Source organism: Panthera uncia (assembly GCF_023721935.1).
Source record: "Panthera uncia isolate 11264 chromosome D3 unlocalized genomic scaffold, Puncia_PCG_1.0 HiC_scaffold_8, whole genome shotgun sequence".
In the NCBI taxonomy this organism is placed as follows: Eukaryota; Metazoa; Chordata; class Mammalia; order Carnivora; family Felidae; genus Panthera; species Panthera uncia.
Window position 1 is genome coordinate 62068634 of NW_026057586.1, and position 19319 is coordinate 62087952.

At 41.2% G+C, this 19319-nt stretch overlaps 1 protein-coding gene across 3 annotated transcripts in view; it reads left to right on the forward strand.

The window, feature by feature from the left end:
- Positions 1-19319, forward strand: part of LDLRAD4 (low density lipoprotein receptor class A domain containing 4) — a 436727-nt gene that overhangs the window by 216529 nt on the left and 200879 nt on the right. The window lies entirely within an intron of this gene.

Genomic DNA, 19319 nt, shown 5'->3' on the forward strand with positions numbered 1-19319 from the left:
AAGTCTAAAACTATGTCCAAGTAACAAGTTTAAGAAATTCATCATGGATATTTATACCCCTTAAATGAACATATAGCTTTGGTAATGTCGATTAGTCTTGCTTGATCATCTGCACTAAAGGATAGAAGCATAGGCTATAGGAAGTCCAAAATTACAGCTATTGGTTTACGTTGGACTTTAAAATACAATGTATATAAATTTTTCCCTTCTTCAGATTTGCCTTGTGATTAACCTAACAGAATTTGAGGTGAGATCAAACAGATTGGATGCCTAGAAAAATTCATAAAACTGATAAGCCCTTTTATGGGTAACTGAAAGTTCTTTTTCTAAAAGGATAGCTTGGTTTTAGTGATGATTTTTTTGCAAGTGGGAAGCAGAGATTCAGGACAAACAAGAGGATGAATTTTGAGCACAGCAGCAGCCCTTTGCAGTTGGAGGTCTGTGAGGCACATGGCTGCTGTAGAAAGTGGCAGTTAGTTTTAAGCAAATCTACATAGATTGCTAATGAGGAGAATCATCTTTTTTAGTCCCTATATTTCATAATTTTGCCACAGTAGGTGCTCAATAAATGTTTGAACAAAATGTTTGCTACAAACTGATATGTGACTACTTTAGTAGTAACCTCCTGTAGATACAATGGCTTCATATAAAAGAATGGGTATTTCAGTTACTGTTTTAGGCCTGTGAGGAATTTTGTTGTTGTTGAAATTGCCATTATAAGACTTAACCCGGTAGTCTACACTGAGTTGGTGTTCACTCAGGGTAGCTCCCTAAGTCCTTCACAGCAATCAGCTCGGTGACATGACTTTGCCTTAGTTACTGCATTGTCTGCCTCTTCCCCGTGCACATCCTTCTGTAGAGCATGGCATACCCTTTACCACCAGCCTCTGTTTGTTGTTTCCTGACCTTAGAGCGTACTCACCTGTCTTCTCTGTCTGAGAAATTTGTATTCATCTTTGGAACTTAGGTCAGCAAGTGTTTCTTCTGTGAACTCTACCCTGTTTGCAGAAACCCATAGTTCTCTAGTATAACGTTTACTATGGGGTTTCTATTTAAATGAATTAAATTCATTCATTCATTTACCCATTCATGAATCTGATGTTGATTTTCTGTTACAGGCTGGATACTTGAGGAACTAGAGAGATGGCAGTAAAAGGACAGACAGGATTCCTGACTTTATATACTGTTTTAGCAGGGCAGGCAGACTAAGCTAATTATGTTATTTTGGATGTGAGAAGATGATCTAAGTACCAATTTCCACGTCTAGATTATGAGTTCTTTGAGGGCATGGATTTTGTCTCCCTTATATTTATAGGCCTAGTATATAGAATAGCAGTCTGGCAGCTCGTAGGTGCTCAATAAATGTACAAATGAACTGAGCACTTAATGTGCCTATTGGTACATGATTATATACCTGATCACTTTACTCTCAGCTGCCTTCCAAATTTTTATTTATCATCTATGAAGTGAGCTAACTGATTCCTCTGACTTACTGGAAGTGCTGCTGCCTTCTTCTGGCATATGGTGAGAGTGGCATATGTGATAGTGCACGATGTAAGATAGAGACCAGCAGGATGGGCTCTTCTGGACCTTTCTATCTTGTACCACTAACTCCAGGTCAAGCCCAGGAGGGTGCATTGAATTCTTGAAACCAAGGTCACATGGCTGCACCCTAGCTACAGGTGAGGCTGGAACCGAAGGCTGTATTTGTTTTTGCACTTTCTGTTGTGATAGACCTGCACTTCCCATAAGACATAAAGTAAGGAATTCCCTTAAAAATTGTTTCAGTGCTGTGTAAGAAAAGAGAATTGTAAATGTATACTAGCCACTGAAATGCAGCTGCTTGATTGTTCATAAATTCCAGCTATTTTTTGTTGCTTCTGCAGGAGTTGTATCACAGTATACTGTATCACAGTATATTTTAATATTATAAACTGCATTTTTCCTTTTAACCCTGTCTCTAGTATAATCAAGTCTGTGACCAGGCGTTTGTAATTTTCCCAGAACAGTGTCTTTTACAGAAATCAGCACGGTGGAATGTGACTTGGGGGAAAGAGATAAAGTCTTTGCTTGAGTACAGAAATTACATCTTTAAAAATCAGGGAATTCTAGTCCATCAATTCTAGTCAGTCAAAAAAATTTACTGGATGTCCAGCGTCCACTGAGGTTGCTGCATAATAATTTGCATTACTTAGTAAGTTTTTCTGAGAAATTTCGTATCTTCTTTCTATGACAGAATAAAGTTGGCACATGGAAGCTCATTGGGGAAAAGAATAGTTATATGGGTTAGCATTTCTAGCCAAAAACAAGGTTTCTTTGTTTGTGGTAATTAAATAAATGGGTGATGTTTTATCTGGTGGTATTCTGGACATACTTTCTCAAGTCGTAGATGAACTATATGATCAGCTACATTTTGTTCTACAAATACTTATTTGAGGCCTACCTGGTACCTAGTTTCGTGCTTGGCTAAAAAGAAATACAAAGATGAACAAGTTGGAGTGCCTGCCCTTACAAAGCAATTCTCCTGATTGAAGGGACAAACAGGTGGGCTTTGGAGCTAAGCAGACTTAAGAAACCGTCATTCCTGCCATTTCTTGGAGTCTGTTTCATCCTTTCAGTATGGGGTTATTTATACCTGCCTCATTGGATTCAGCAGAGCAGTGCATGTACAGTGCCTGGCCTAGTTCAGTTCCTTGTACAGTCAACATCACTATTGTCATTATCACTTAGAGGTCAGAGGGCAGGCAGGAATTTGGGTTTTACAGAGGGAAATCATTTTTCAACTTCATAATTATAGGACTAATTGGAGAATATGATAACGTCCCCCATTGACACAATGAACCATTTTTTACTTACTTTTGCATTTCTAGTTGCTGCAGCCTAGCAGGAGGTCCATTAAACCAAAAGACCTCATTATCTTCTTAGGCCAGGGACAGTAAATGGGGAGGCTGGTTTTCAGATGGCCACCTTCTCTCTATTCAGCTTGAAGTGTTGGGGAGCTCAGAGTAGGAGGAAGCCCACACGACCCTAAGCCCTTTGACAGTGTAGCCCTTCTGAGGGGGGCTTCACTATTCACCATGAAGTAAAATCCCCATACACCAGGCTCAGCTTTATGCAAAAAGAGGGTACAAAAATTCTTTGTGAAGCCTGTGTAAGCAGTTCTTTGGGGATCATCCTTACTACTCTTCACCCGTAATCATGGATAATTGAAATTCACCTACAGTTGAAACTGTTGGTAAGATATTTGATGGCACCCTTGCATGGAGGTCTCTGTAGTGTAGGGTCCTTAGTCCCAGAAATGCTGATTTACTCCTCAGCTAAGAGGTTGTTCACATTTCTAGAACATATACAATGTCTGATGACCTGAAACACCCTATCATTTTTATTTGTTCATTAAGATGGGTAATAGCCTAGAGGAACGACCTTTCTCCAGATGATTATCCTCCCCCCAGAAGTGGGGTTTGTGTAAGTTCATCCAGCATGTGGTGTGCTTGGGTTGTTGGTAAGAGTGTGACAAAGAGCAGCAGGGGAGGTCCTGATGCTGTTCCACTGAGGATGGGGTATGGGTGCTTTCTTCATTGAGGGAGGTCTGGTTGCATGGCAGATGCCTCTCCTTCATGGTCAAGAGTATCTGAAGGAGCTGGCCATGGTCTCAGGGCTGTGAGGCATATTGTGCCTTGTGAGGAAAGGCGACTTGTTTTTGAACAGCTCCTGGAGTTGATATATGAAGTGGGCAACACCCTCAGCTTACGAGAGGGGCAAACCTCACCCTGTAGGACAAGTCTTAGCAACCCGTTGGAATCCATTGTATCATCTTTCCCATGGGATTCCAGTTCTCCAAGGCTGTTGTCTGGAGAGAAGGACAGCTAGTTGCCTCATCTGCTGCCCCATCAATCAGGAGGGTGGATAGGCAGGCTGGTCTGCCTAGACCCTAAGTGGGTCCTTCCTGAAGCTGCATTTTAGTTCCAGCAGAAAGCCTTCCAGGATGGAAGGTTGGGTGGCTAGGATTGTGTTTGGCTGCTGGCCTCATCTCCACAGTGCTTTGCCCACTGTGGGGATCTTTTGTTTTGGACTCTACATCAGCTGTTAGCTGACTTGTAGGTCAGGGGATCAAAGGGGGGATGGTCAATCAGATCTTCAGTAATGACATGGGACTGGTGGGGGGTTTTGAATCTTTGTGATAATAGAAGCTGCTGGGTTGAATGAAAGATAAAAGGATTCAGAGCAGGTGGGCAGCAGCCTGAAAAGCAGGGCCATGAACTAAGACAAGGAATACCATGGTTGTCCAGTAGGACATAATTAGGAATTGATGCTGAGGGTAGTTTAAAGTTAAGTTTAAGGTTAGAAAAGTCATCAAAAATCTTCTTTTTAGGTTCCTCATTTTTTTTCAGGTATGAAAAACTAAGGCCCAGAGTTCAAAATCATACAATCACCTTTTAGCAGACCTGATATTAGAAACTGGAATCCTAATCCCTGAGTGTAAGTCTCTACTCTGCCACACACTGGTTGTTCTGAACTGTGGCAAATCATCATCCTTGGTTTACCCTTGGGAAAGTGGGCCCAGTTATACCCAGTAATACCTCTTGTGGGTTTGTTGTGAAACTTACATGGGATAATGCCCAGGAAGCCCCTTCCCTAGTTATAAATATGAATGATCTTGAATGATTGCTGTGTTCATCAGCCAGAACATGAGGCAACCCTGGGCCTCTTCAGGTTCTTGCGTTTTTTCAAGTTATGTGAATGGGATCATACCAGCACCATCACCTTTTGAAATTCTGGTTTTGTTCCCACTTTTCTTTCCAATAATAACAGTGACTTTGTCTTTAGTCGTTTGCAGTTCCACCTTCATTTATGGGTCCATTATCTTACATGATGTCTTAGGTCAGCATGGTTCATTATCACACCCTGCTGTAGAGATAAATAATGAAAACAGCCCTTATCCAAGGGCCACTGTGTCAATTATATAACAGCTGTGTGAAGTCAGTTTGTACCTCAGATGTCTGTGTTTCTTGGTATGATACTGGTGCCTGTATCTAGTGAAATAGGAATTCATTCATTCACTCACTTATTCAACAAAACTTTATTTTCTATGTGCAAAAAAATATAATTGATATAGCAAAAATAGTTATAGTACATGTTATTGGTGAAAAAATGTAAACTGCACAAGATTTATAATAAAGGGTAAGGACCAAATTCATATAATAGAAGGTATCGTTAATAATCATAGCACGCACTTACATGGTGCTCTCTATGCCACACACTATTCTTGGTGCTTTCTATGTATATTACTAGAATTCTCATAGCAACCTTATGAGACAGATACTATTTCTGATTCCTTTTTATAGCTAAGTGAACTGCAGCACAGAGAGATTAAGTGACTTGTCCAAAGTTGCACAGCCAGAAAGTAGTAGAGCCATGCATCAAATCCAGGTACTCTGGCAGCAGTGTCCACTGTTAACCACTTTGCCACACTGACTCTGAAATCAACTGCTACATTAGAAAAACCAAGGTACATAATTGTGAATGAGAAATGGCTCATAGCTTGAGTTTCCATAGTTCACAGCCCAGTGTGGTAGGGAGAGGCCAGGCCAAGATCTGATCAAGATCTGGAGATCAGAAAAGTATTTTCAAGAAATGTATTTGTGAGGTGCCTGGCCGGCTCATTCAGAAGAGTGTGCGACTTTTGATCTCCAGGTTGTGAGCTTGAGCCCCACGTTGGGTGTAGAGATTACTTGAATAAGTAAATAAAAGCTTAAAAAAATAAATGCATTTGCACATAAATTGATTCCTTCTCTCTCAAGTTGACCTGCCATAATTCACAAGCTTTGTACAAAATTTCAGTGCAAAAGTAAGGGGCTAAAGACTACCAATTATTTCTACCTTGGTGTGGTGGCCTGAACACATCTCTATTTGCAAATAGTAATTTGATGGTTTGATATATTTCAAACCACATGAACTCATGCTCCTGTCACAGTGGCCTAGAGTGTGGCCTACAGATGTCAGGATTCCTTTTTGTTCAATTTATTATAGGTAATTTTTTGTGTGTTTCCTTTTATCTACCTCTTTTACTATAGGTTTTACAATATGGCACATCCCAACACCATCGGGCATCTACTGAGGAAGAGAGGCCCTGGGAAATAAAAGCTTTCCCAATTCTGTGGCTCACCTCGTGTTTTAGCATTGACATTGATAGTCTTGGAGGCTTGGCTTCTCAGATGTTCAGGAGTCTTGAGCCTGCACTGAGCCCTTGATCACCTGCTCGTTACCTGAGACCTTCAAGGGCTTGTCCTGTCCTCCCTCTGTAGCCTTTTCCTCAGTTAGTCTCTTTTCTACCTCCCAGCCCAGCCCTGGCCATGGTGGGCATTCACAGTGCTGGGGATAGCCTCCTTCATGCTCCCCCACTCTAGGCACTGAGTCTATGCTGGGACCTCCATGCCTGCTTGGACACTCATCTGGGACCTCCATGCCTACTTGGATACTCACCTTTAGGAGCCAGCTTGATGCCATTTTTATTGGGAATTTCACCTGGTTCTATCAACTCAGTGTCCCTGTGCTCCTGTCTAACTCGCCACCTGGGACAGGGAAGCTCATGCTATTGGACCTTACCTCTGCCAGGCCTCTTTTAGATCATTCTTCCTGCCTGAGGGGATTTTAAAACCGCATCTCATATTGATGCCCTGAATCATTATATTTTCTTTGTCGTTCATCTCTTAGGGGTTCTGGGTCTTTATGATTCCATTGTGGGCACTTGTGACTATGGACAGCCCACAGGTCTAATATGGTCAGCTCTTGAATAACCTTTACTTTTGTATGTTGAGATACCTAAACTACCTTTGGTATACCAAGTTCAAAGGTTTGAGCAGCAGCTAGTGAACAAACACTTTGAGCTATGGTTGGCTGGCACTATATGCCAGGCGGTAGTTTGGTTCCAGAAACACATATTCGTGGGCCAGGCATTGTGCCAGAGAATGCTGGCTGGTCACTTGTAGCTCCCATCCTTAAGGGATTTCAGCCCAGTCCTGCCACCTTTAGACCCTGATCAGTTGGGTTTCAAAACCAGACAATAGAAATTCTGTATAAATAAAAGCAAAGATTTTTTAATTCTATGGTGGCTTGATTGTATGACATAGAAAAATGCTTTATGTACTTTTGTCACCAACAATAAAAACTTGCAGTAAATGCTTCAGTTGGAATGTATTTTATTAGCTTTATAAATTACCTTAGGGTTATATTTATAGAATCATTAAAAGTCTAAAGGGGTCCCTTAAATTTTTCAGTTATACTTTGCTGCATTTTATTGGGGGAAATTATGTGCCATAACAGTATTTGGAAATTCACATAAGTTTTGGGACAAGGGCCTCTGTGTGTATACATATATAACAGAGATTCATGTTTTTGATGTTCATTCAGTCTTTTTGTCCTTTTACAACATGTTGTATACTCCTAAGTGATGATCCATGTTGGAAAGCAGTTAGCTTGGAAATCATTAAGCCAAAGTTTTGGATCATGGTTTGGTTCAAACTTAGTTTTAGGTACAATATTATCTATCTGGGAGTCTTTTAAGTTCCTTACATGAATTACACAATTTCATCCTTAAAATATTCCCATGAGGTAGATTTGGTGGTTGTCTGTGTTTTACAAGTATGCAAACTGTGACCCAGAGAAGAGGAGTAACTTGCCCGAGATCAGCTAGGTAGTCAATGCTCACATCAGGATTTGAACTCAGGGGGTCTGATTCTAGTTCCACCATGTTATAGCTCCTCCTTTCTTTGGGACTGAAATTTCTCATCTCTAAAATAAGGGATTTGGATTTCATAATTTCTAGTATTCCTTCCAGCTTTAACGTTCTTTGTTCTCAGCTGGTAGAAGACCGGACACACACTCCTGTGCACATGTTCACATACGTGCCACATACAGAGATGTCAGCTGAATGGTCTTGTTGAAATGCCTGCATAAATATTGTGTCTGAGTGCCACGGATGAAGACAGAATCTCTGTGCCAATCTGCATGCACCTTCAGAGGAGGAAAAATTGTTGGTCTCTTGCTAATTGGCTATCACACTTGTGATTTATAATGAAAACAGTGCCACAATATTGAGAACTTTTTTAAAGAGGGAGGTTCTTAGGACACAGCAGAGCACAAAATGTCTTTTCAATATCTTAATTCTTTACAAAAATAAAGAACACGGGTCTTTGTTGAAGATAAATTTCACAAAAGCATACCTGAGCTCTGATATTTATTTTGCTGGGGATATCTGGTGAAATGTTGCTCAGGTTTCAGAGCCCAAGTGTAGAGCTTACTTGCATGGCTTATAGGACATAACAGTCCACATTCACCCTTGATTTAACACTTCCTGAACTTTGCAGAGGGTAATGGCTAACTATGGAATACTCCCTTTAGAATGATCTGTTGACATCCTAGAAAATATTAGTTACATTCACTCATGCTGGAAGGCACCTCAATCCTCTGTGTCCCAAATGTACAAGGAACTCAGTGCATGCAGCCTAGCAGATGCTTAATTTGGCAGGATGTTCTCATCTGAGCAAGCCGCTGAGTATGGTGATGGCATAGAGAACCTCCTTTAACTAGCCTTCCTCCACATTATACAGAGAAAAACATACCACGGCCACTGAACAAAGTAATCATTGAATATTAAAAGGAGCAGGGATTATCTTTCTGCATTTAGTACCACAGACTAACTTTTTAAAGTCTCTGTAGGAGGGGATAGCTGTGCAGGATGGAATAGTCAAGTTGCCTTTCAGGTTACTGCTGTGTGTGTGTGTGTGTGTGTGTGTGTGTGTGTGTGTTGTGGGGAGGTGTTTGTAGGCATGAATCCATGTATGAGGATATGTTTGTATGTCTTGATCATTTCTAGATCAAGGACTGGGAAAGATGGGCGGGGAAGTTATGTGGAATTTAGGAAGCCAGCCTGGGCTCTGCACCCCTCTCCTCCAGTCTGTAGATGCTGCAGCACTGCCCCCATCACTGCAGGAGATCCTCTGCCTGCTCCTCCACCTCTGACCTACGTAGACACCATAGCTCCGTGTGGGTCCCAGGGGCCCAGTGCCCAGAGCAGGAGAAAGTGAACATGCGAAGAATTGTTTTCTGGCTCTTCCCCAGGTGACCATCTACTCAGAGAAGCTTTCTGAGCATCAGCTTCTTCATCTATGATGTGCAAAAGCCCTCTAATATAGGACCTGGCATTCAGTAGTTGCTGACTAAATGCTAAGTGATTGAATAAATAACAGTGGGATGAAGAAAGTAAAAGTTAAGGGCATCTGATATTTGGTGATGGTAAGGTTGGAAAGGCAACTGCTTTAATTGTGGTTAGTCTGAGGCACTCAGGCAGAAGGTGAAGAATAAGGGAAGCTGAAACTTGTCCAAGGCTGTGGAGAAACCAGTAGAGGCCTTCATGTTCAGGGGATGAGTGCTGCCCATTTGGGAAAGCTGAGGTGTCCGTTCCACCCAGTACAAGCCTCCTACCAATATAGAAGTCTTTAGAGTTCTGTGAGTCTGTTAGGCCTCTCGTCACTGAGGGCAGAGCTCTGTCCTTCATGGAAGAAGGCATGGTACCGGCTGCTGGATGCCCCTCATCTCTGCCTCTGTGTTTTTGTAGATCTTCTGAGAGGCTGTCCCCATTCACCCCAGTCTTGCCCTGATTGCTGCTTATAGAATTAAAAGATACATTGGGCACTCTAGGGAAAGCAGAAATGTAGATCTTCACATGAGCTGGGGCAGCTGCAGGGGAAAGCACATTTTACAGAGCACAGTACAGTAGGTGTGCTCATGGGCGGGGCTGGAGGCTGTGGGCCTGACCAAGCCTGCATGGTACCTGCAGTCTCAGGTTTGTGACACTACCCCATGTTGGTGTCCTCCACACTTGGGAATGGCTTGATCTAGGGCCCAGGCAATAAGGTAACCAAATGGTTCCAACAGAATGGCTTACTTGTAGTTTCAATGCTCATTGTAGACTGAATACGTTTTAATTTCTGGTGTGATGAACAAATTATTCATCTCTAAGTATTACTGAATTAATGGCAACTTTTTGCATATGTGCATTTATATAACCCATTTGATTTTTTTATCATTCCTTTCTTCATCAAACATCCATTATTGCTGAGGAATACTTCTGTGAACTGGTCCCATAAGGCTCACACTATGGAAGATGAGGGGAGAAGAACCACAGTTAGGAAAAGGGCTTCAGCCCTTCAAGTTCCAAGATCCAAAGAAATATTGTCTCTAGCCCTATAGGGCCATATTAATTGCCACTTGCAAATAAAGCGAGACACTGCATACTGCTACAAATGTTTGTTTGTTAAAAACAACAACAACAAAGATAAAACTATGCTTACTGGTTTGCCTCTAGCAACATGTCTCATTTTTCCTCTTCTCCTGTCTCCTTCATAAACCACGTACCAGAAGAGTATGTTGTTAGATACAACTGTTCAGATATAACACGCCCAAATTTCCCTTTTGATTTGCTTGTGCAAGACTGCAGGCTGTAGTTGCAGCTTAATCTTGGTAACGTGAGTTTCGCTGACCAGAATTGAAAGGTGATTCTGGGAAAGGAGTGTGTCTCTGGAGTTAGTAGCAGCATCTGGGGTTGCTGAGTGAGCCCCATGGTTAATCCCAGCAGTTTTCACTGGCTGGGCATAATTTAACCTCCTATTGACGATTGACAAGCAAAGGTCTGTAATATTACTGATGCACAGGGCCTTAGTTTTATTTCATTAATATTGGTGTAATCATAGTGAGTTACCACTTTTCTTGAACCCTGATAATTTTGGGCCTTTAGGGAAGAAAGTTTCTGATTTTAAGGATACTTAGGAAAAACCCTGTTTACTACCTTTCCCATTGAGCTGTGACTTCAGCTGATTTTGAAACTGGGAGGGCTGAGTCCATGGGTGCTCACATGCATTGTTTCTGCATTTCTCACAGCTAACCCCGTTTTCTTTTATCTGCAGAATTCCTTGGGATTATTCCCCGTGTGTGCCCCTGAAGAATTGTAGAAAGTCCTTTTCATGTGGTTCCTTCTCACATGTCCTTTATCTCAAAGGAAACCTGTGATCATTGACATTTTATAATTTTGGTCTAGAATTTGTGTGTAATTTTCTCTGTGTGAAAAACATATATACTTACATTATCCTTTAGCATTTATTGGCTCTAATTTGGACATGTAGTAGAGGAGGTGAGTACAATAGTTTATATGGTTTACACAGCTTTAATAGCTTAAATTAGCAAAGACAAATGGGCTTTTCTGATTCAGTATGAAACCAATGGAGTGAAGTGTCTTCTGCTTCTTTTATGTCTTTCTCTTTAGCTTGTATGTCTGTGTGGATAGTCTGTGGGGAAAGCATAGATTTTAGGTGCAAGTGAAAGAAACAAAACTGAACCCCAAAGTGTACTTCTCTTCACCTCTCCCAGTACTTTGGATTCAATTTAAGTCCAAACAGTTACTACACTTGCTCTGCTAGATGCTGGGGATGTAAAGATGTGATGTTTTGTGGGCTGGAGAGGTCTCACCATTGGGTGAGGCAGACAAATAGACAAATAATGACAGCAACATGGGAAGCACTGTACTAGAAGGATGTGCTGGTTGCCATGGGAACATAGAGACAGAAATATTTTATTGTAGCAGGAATGTAGAGGTTGGGGAAAGCATCATAGACATGGTGCTTTTCTTTTTTCTCCTGAAAGGTCAGTAAGCATTTGTCAGGTAAGGTGTGGGAAGAACAAGTAATTCTAGGCAGAAGAGATCATGTGCACCAAGGCAAAATGATGGGAAGCCATGGTGTGCTTGAGAACATCTTTGTGTTTTGGTGGGGCTGGCTTCCAGGGTGATGTGTAGGGGAGTTGGGAAGTAAGTTCATAAAAGTGGTCAGGAGCACTTTAGGAGGAAGAGTCTTACACACCTAATTGGTATGGACTAATATTGAAGGTGATGGTATTCTTCTGAAGAATTTAAAATAGAGGAGACACATGATATTTATCATTTAGAAATAACAATTTACTTGATAGAATAAACTTTATTTCTTTCAACAAAAAATTATTTTTGAGAACCTATTACATGCCAGATATTTTTCTAAGCCTCAGGGAAATAACATTAAACATTACCTTAAGGGGCATCTGTTTGGCTCTGTTGGTTGAGTGTCTGGTCTCTGTGCTGACAGCATAGAGCCCATTTCAGATCCTCTGTCCCTCTCTCTCTCTCTGCCCCACCCCTGCTTATGCTCGCTCTCTCTCTCTCTCTCTCTCTCTCTCAAAAATAAACATTAAAAAAAACTTTAATAGAGAAAAAAACATTACCTTAAAAATTTCCTACATTCAGGCAAACTTAAATTCTAGTGATCAGAGGCCATAAACAAAACCAAAAGTTAATTGTAGGGCTTATTAAAGTGTTAAATGCTTTAGAAAATATAAAGCAAGGAACACAGATAGGCAATTTTGGACATGGGTCAGGAGGGTTACATTTTTAAATGGGTGCTTTGTTTTACTTGAATATAAAGAAAAATTACTTTGTATTTTTTTATGAATTTATTTTTGGTGTAGGTTTGAGGTCTCTGGTTCTGTCACATATTTTATTTCTGTCAATTATTATTGATATTTTATAAATTTGTGTACAGAAATAGTATTGAGAGGGGTGCCTGTGTGGCTCAGTCAGTTAAGCATCTGACTCTTGATTTTGGCTCAGGTCATGATCTCATGGGTTTGTGAGATCAAGCTCCATTTCAGGCTCTGTGCTGACAGTGCAAAGCCTGCTTGGGATTCTCTCTCTCTCTTCTTTCTCTCTGTCTCTCTTCCCCTGCCAAAATAAATAAACAAACAAACAAACAAACATTAAAAAAATTACTATTGAGAAAAATCTCCTATATTGGCTGTGAAATAGCATTAAAACTCCACTCCATGTCCATTTAGTGTATGTCCTCCTCCGGTAATGTGGATAAATATGACAAATTGGGTATTTGGAGATGAGAAAGCCAAAGAGTAACCTCAGAACCCTATTGGAGTGTGTGAATGGTTATTTAAGTGAGAGCATTTACTTCTATCTCCATTAAGGACAGAACAAGATAGAATGGGGGTTAGCTTTAGCAGGAACATTAGAGCTGAAGTGATGACATGTGAGTTTTCCATATTGAACTGGCTGGCCTAAGGAGCTGGATGAATTGTTCTAATCATGTGCTTCCATACTTATGGAATCATTGATAGTACTGTGGTTATCAGTTCCAACTGATCTGGGCTTCGCAGCAACAACAGTAAACAAATCCATGGAGTAGGTCATGGATGGTGTTTGAGGCCCATTCTGTTTGAGGGGGTGTAGAAGGGTAGCCAGACAAAGGTTGACGGTGATTCTAGCCTATGAAGGGAGACAATTCCACGAAGGTTAGTGTGTGGAGCAGAGCAATCAGTGGGAGGACATTTGAGGACAGTTGACCAAGAGCAGCAGGATGCTCAGAGCTCCTGTGTGTTAGGTCATCAGGCATACCACACAAATGCAGTAAGCTTCCAACTGGGTGTACCTTCAAGGAAGAATTGAGCAGAATGATAGGTTAATTGCTAATTGCAAAAGGTAAGTATTTTATCAACCAGTGTTCCATTGAGGAGGATGGATTTTAAGACCTTGGTCCAGGTTATTATTTTTTTTCTTTAATATTTATTTATTTAGTTTGAGAGAGAGAAAAAGAGGGAGGGAGAGAGGGCAGAGGGGCAGAGAGAGGGGGAGAGAATCCCAAGCAGGCTCCCTGCTGGTAGCCCCGATTCGGGGCTCTATCTCATACAGCATGAGATCATGACTTGTGCTGAAATCAAGAGTCAGTCACTTAACTTACTGAACTACTCAGGTGCCCCAGTCCAGGCTATTAATCAAATTGTTTTGAAGTCTCTTAAGTCTACCAGAAATAGTCTCTTTTTGGTTATTGGGGAGATAGGCAAAGGAATCCAGGAAGTCTTATTTTGCCTATGGTACTATAAAGAAATTCTCTTTCAAAGACATGAAATGAACATGTTCAGGACAAAAAATTTCTTGTCTTTGAGGAACTTAGGATTCTCACTGGCCTCAGTTGTCAGAAGAAGGTCATTTTCTCCAATTAAGCAGTCACCATGGATGCAAGTAGAGTACAGGGCTACAGGCTTCTACATCTCTGCTGTCCAAGGCAGGATTGGCCCTGGATCAGTGGGAGCCTCCTGCTGAGAGCAAAGAGGGACTCACCCGCCCTGGTTTTTCTCCTTCTAAAGTATGGCATTTGAGGGAGGACCAGGCAATCAATGGCTTTTCACCCACATTGATCCCTGCTTTGAATTTGATTAGTTGTGGAAACCAAAGGCCCTTTTTTTAAGTATCTCAAAGATCTTCCTCTAGACATGAAAAGATAGCTCTGTCTACTGACACTGAGCATCTCTAGGACTGTATGTATTGTGAGGGAGCTTTGAGAGTTGGCTGGATATAGCACCATCATGGATAGGAGGCCATCAGTTTATCCTGGAAGACAAGCAGGGCTGAATAAGGCCTACAGTGGGAAGTTTGCTTGAGGGGACAGAGAAGAGCTTCTAAGGAACCAGTAGGGGAAATAAGACAAAACAAAATGTAGCAAACCTTGTTTGATTAGGGCAAGGTACATTCTCCTTACAGTGGAACATCCTGTTATCCATTAAAGAAAGTATAAAGATACCATCTCAAAATTCCAGTGTGGTTTGGCTAAAGGAGGCAGGGAATGCAGGAGTTTATATGGCTGTCTCCCAGCTGCTCCTTGAGGTCAGCGAGGTTGGATTTTGTGGAGGTCTCAGAAGATATAAGTTTTCGGAAGGGAAATTTCATAAAGGGTATGTGACAGTTGGAGGACTCCAGGCAGACACCCTTGTCAGGCTCAAGACAGGAAAGTAAGGCAGTTTTTACCCAAATAGGAAAAAATAACTAGCTGTGATCAACTTGAGGACAAGACTGGGTCAGTAGTACCATGAATTGATAAATACCTGCCTTATTCTCTGGCTCCTATGAGCCTGTTTGTAAATATTAAAAAATAAAACAGGTGGAGAGCTCAGTATCCACACCCAGTTCTCAGGGTGCTGGAAGCTGTCAGGGAAGGAGCTAGCTGTTTCCTGAACAAACAGTCCAGTGCTTTAGCCAGACAATGGGCTTTCTCTCCAAAACACACAGGGCTGCACTGAGAGAGAATATTGTGATTTAGGAATTAGGCCAGATGACTGGGAAGGGACAGATGGAAAAAGCCTAAATATTTATGACATTGAAGACTAGAGAGAGAATAATTCCATAAATGAAGGCCACAGGTAATTAAAAACTATTGTGGCTAATCATTTTAATTCTTTGCCTTAAAATATCTTATATAATTTGCTAGTAATATATTTGAGTTTTATCTCCTTTGTCTCTTTTCTACCTCATTTTCTGTATATGTATCCCTAGTGAAGATATTTGCTCAGTTAGAGAAAACTTTCTTCACTCGAATGGATACCAATTGTGTTAATTGTGTTTCCTATAAGAACCTCTGGATGAGCTTTTACTTCTGTTCTTTGATTTATTTAACAAGTATTTATTGAATGTTAATGATATACTGCTCTGTTTCAGACCCAGGGAATTCCTTAGTAAAACCAGGCAGACAGAAATCCCTACTGCCTTCATGCAGTTTATGTTCTAGTGGAGGGAAAAGATTATGCATATATATAAGTATTACATTAGACGGAAATGAATAGTGGAGAAAAAGGAAATAGGAAAGGAGGATGGGAAGGGCCAGAAGTATGGGGAGAGTGTAATGGATAAGAGGTTCCGATCTTAAACAGAGTAGTCAGAGCATACCCCACAGAGATGTTGACATTTGGGCGAAGGCCTAATGAAAATGAGAGAGTTAGCCAAGCAGATATCCCAGGAAAGTATGTTACAGGCAAAGGAATAGCAAGTGTAGGTGAGTCTTATGTGTTCAGGAGACAGTGAGGAGGCCACTGTCCCAGAGACAACTAAGGGATGGAGAGGGGGGTTGGAGTTGGTGGGGGTCCAATTATGGAGAGTTGTGTAGAGTTTCTTATAAGGACTTTGGATTCCCTCTGAGTGAAATAGAAGGTATTTGAGAGTTTTGAGCAGAGGAGAGAGCTGACCTGGCTCCCATTTCAGCAGGAACATTCTGGCTGCTCTCTTGGGACTAGAATATGATGGGAAGGACAGAGAGAAGATAGGATACTAGTCAGGACACTGTTGAAGTAATCTGGTTGAGAGATGTTGGCACCTTAGACCAGGGTGACTATAGTCAGATGGTGAGAAGGGACCAGTTTCCAGATGTGTTTTGAAGTTGAAGCTAATAGAATTTTTTAATTGATTGGAGAAAAAGAAAGAGTCAAAGAGGACTCCAGTGTTTTTGCCTGAGCAATTTGAAGGATGAAGTTTTGAGATGTAGAAGGCTGTGAATGGAGCCAGTTTGCATGGGAAAACGAGGCATCCGGTTTTGGCCCTGGTAAGTTCAGATGTCTGTTACATTCTGCATGGAGATGTTGAGCACGTGATTGGAGGAATTGAGAGTCTAGGGAGAGGTGGGAAGGCCCAGTATAATTGTGGATGTTATTAGTATGGAAATACTAGACTGCTTGAGATATCAAGAGAATGAGCTGAGGGTGAGTCTGGGCACTCCAAAGTGCCCTCCAAATGAGGAGGTTTTGAGAAGGAGTGGTCCTTAAAGTAGGAGGACATGTCCCTGAATCCTTGAAGCAGTTGGTTCCAGGTGGTTGGGATTGATCAGATCTGTCAAAGGCAGTCTGGTAAGATGAGGCCTGAGGTGACCACATTGGAGCAAACAACATGGAGGTCATTGGGGATGTGGACAAGCAGTTTTGGTGCAATGATGGGAGCCAAAGCCTGACTGGAATTTTTTTAGGGGAGAATTTCAGATTAGAGGCATTAAGTTGTGGGAGCAGAGGAGTGGAGAATGGGGACAAAACCATTTTTATTTTAAAGATGGGGAAAGTTCTATCATGTTGGTATAGCTGATGTGAAGAATCCCAAAGAGGTAGTGTTGATAATCAGTATGTACCAAAATTTCCAAAATTCAGAAATTTTAAAGATCACCTGTCATTTGGATAATCAAGAGCAGGCAACAAAAGCAACAAAGGGCTAAAGTGGAATTTCATTCTTTAAAATTTCTTTCTTAGCCTAAATGTCCATCAACTGATGAATGGATAAAGAAATTGTGGTTTATATACACAATGGAATACTACGTGGCAATGAGAAAAAATGAAATATGGCCTTTTGTAGCAACATGGATGGAACTGGAGAGTGTTATGCTAAGTGAAATAAGCCATACAGAGAAAGACAGATACCATATGGTTTCACTCTTATGTGGATCCTGAGAAACGTAACAGAAACCCATGGGGGAGGGGAAGGAAAAAAAAAAAAAAGAGGTTAGAGTGGGAGAGAGCCAAAGCATAAGAGACTGTTAAAAACTGAGAACAAACTGAGGGTTGATGGGGGGTGGGAGGGAGGGCAGGGTGGGTGATGGGTATTGAGGAGGGCACCTTTTGGGATGAGCACTGGGTGTTGTATGGAAACCAATTTGACAGTAAATTTCATATATTAAAAAATAAAAAAAATTAAAAAAAATAAAAAATAAAAAAATAAATAAAATAAAATAAAATTTCTTTCTTAAAATTTTACAGAATCATGATTGTAAGAATTGAAAGAACTTTGAGGATCTAAGACATTGGGTGGCTTTCAGAATTTTTAGCTGGGGACCTTTTTCCAGTGAAATCTCAGAGAAAAGTCTAACTGTATGCATATCTTAGTGGAACTGCCAGGATTTCTTTACTAACCCTACTCCCAACCTCATCTCTTGCAGATGATCCTGAGGACTCAAAGGGAAAACGTAGGTTGTTTAGAGGAAAGATTCAAAAGTACTGGTTTAATCCAGGCATCCCATTTACCAGTAAGGAATCTAGAGGTTAAGATTCTTGCCTCTGCGGAAACATAATATTCACTTTAAGAACTGGAGGAGAAGCCAGTTTTCTGAGTTTCAGGCCAGTGGACTGTTTACATTTATCCTTGGTGCCTGTGGCAAACAGTGCTCCTTGCCCCAAACATTGCAGGACTCTTGAATGAATGAATGAAGTATTGAAGAGGGAGAAATGACTTAGAGAGAAAGAGCCTGAGGCCCAGAAGTCGCAATATCCAAGGATAAATGCCTCCCTTTCACCTGTTTGGGTCCCCTGTTTGGGGCCTAGGTTTGTGCTATAAAACACTTGTACATTCATTTATGTTAGTCTTACCAGTTGAGTGTGGTCCTCATAGGCTGTGTACCTCAAATGCATATGGAAAAATCTGTTAGTGGACAACTTAAAACTCTTGTTGAGTTTTATGGTTTATGCTGCTTATATGCGGTTTATTTGCTCAGTGGAGCAAAGTAATAAGAGAACCATTATGCAAGGTTAGTCTTGATGAGTATATATTAAATGCTCTGTACTATCCAGTTACCATTACATTCAAATACATTTATTTAAAACCTATAGATTGAGAGCCATTAATAGTCCTCAGCAAGGCGTACAAGGTTCTTCATGACTGGATACCTGCTCCCTACCTCCCCTGCCTTATTTTCACATACAGTGACATTCTGTCAAAATGAAAGTTAGAACACCCCAAGGAATCACATTCCCAACCACCCCTTGCTTTTTCTGTTTCTTGATCAGTGCGCTGGTTATATGGATGTTCTTTTTTTCTTTCTCTTTGTATAAACCCATTGACCTGGATCTCTCTCTGTCTCTCTCTGTCTCTGTCTCTGTCTCTCTCTCTATCACCCCCACACACTTATACATACTGTACTGCAAGGAAATATTTTTTATAGTGTCAGAGTGTATCAGTCCTTATGCTTGATATTCTTTAATGCCTCAGATCTCATAGTAAAGCAGCTTTCTGTTCAGTGGCTCACAAGCCTCCACAGGCTTGGCTCCACCTCATGCAGACCTGTTTCATTTGCCACTCCCCTCAGGCAGTTACTCAAGCAGGTACTACCAACTGTATCCCTTCTGCTACTACTGTTCCACCCATGGAAGTGGTCAGCATGTACTTCATGAAATGAAATGTAACTGAAGTAGTGTTTATCCTTATGGGGTTGGAGCTGTCTCGATTTCTGTTTGGATGATGCCATGGCCAATTAGGTATTTTATTAGCGCCTTTAAAATTAGGATTGTGTGGCACCTGGGCAGCTCAGTTGGTTGAGCCTCCAACTCTTAATTTTAGCTCAGGTCATGATCTCAGGGTGGTGAGATCGAGTCCCACATTGGGCTCCGCGCTGAGTGTGGAAGCTGCTTGGGATCCTCTCTCTCTCTCTCTCTCT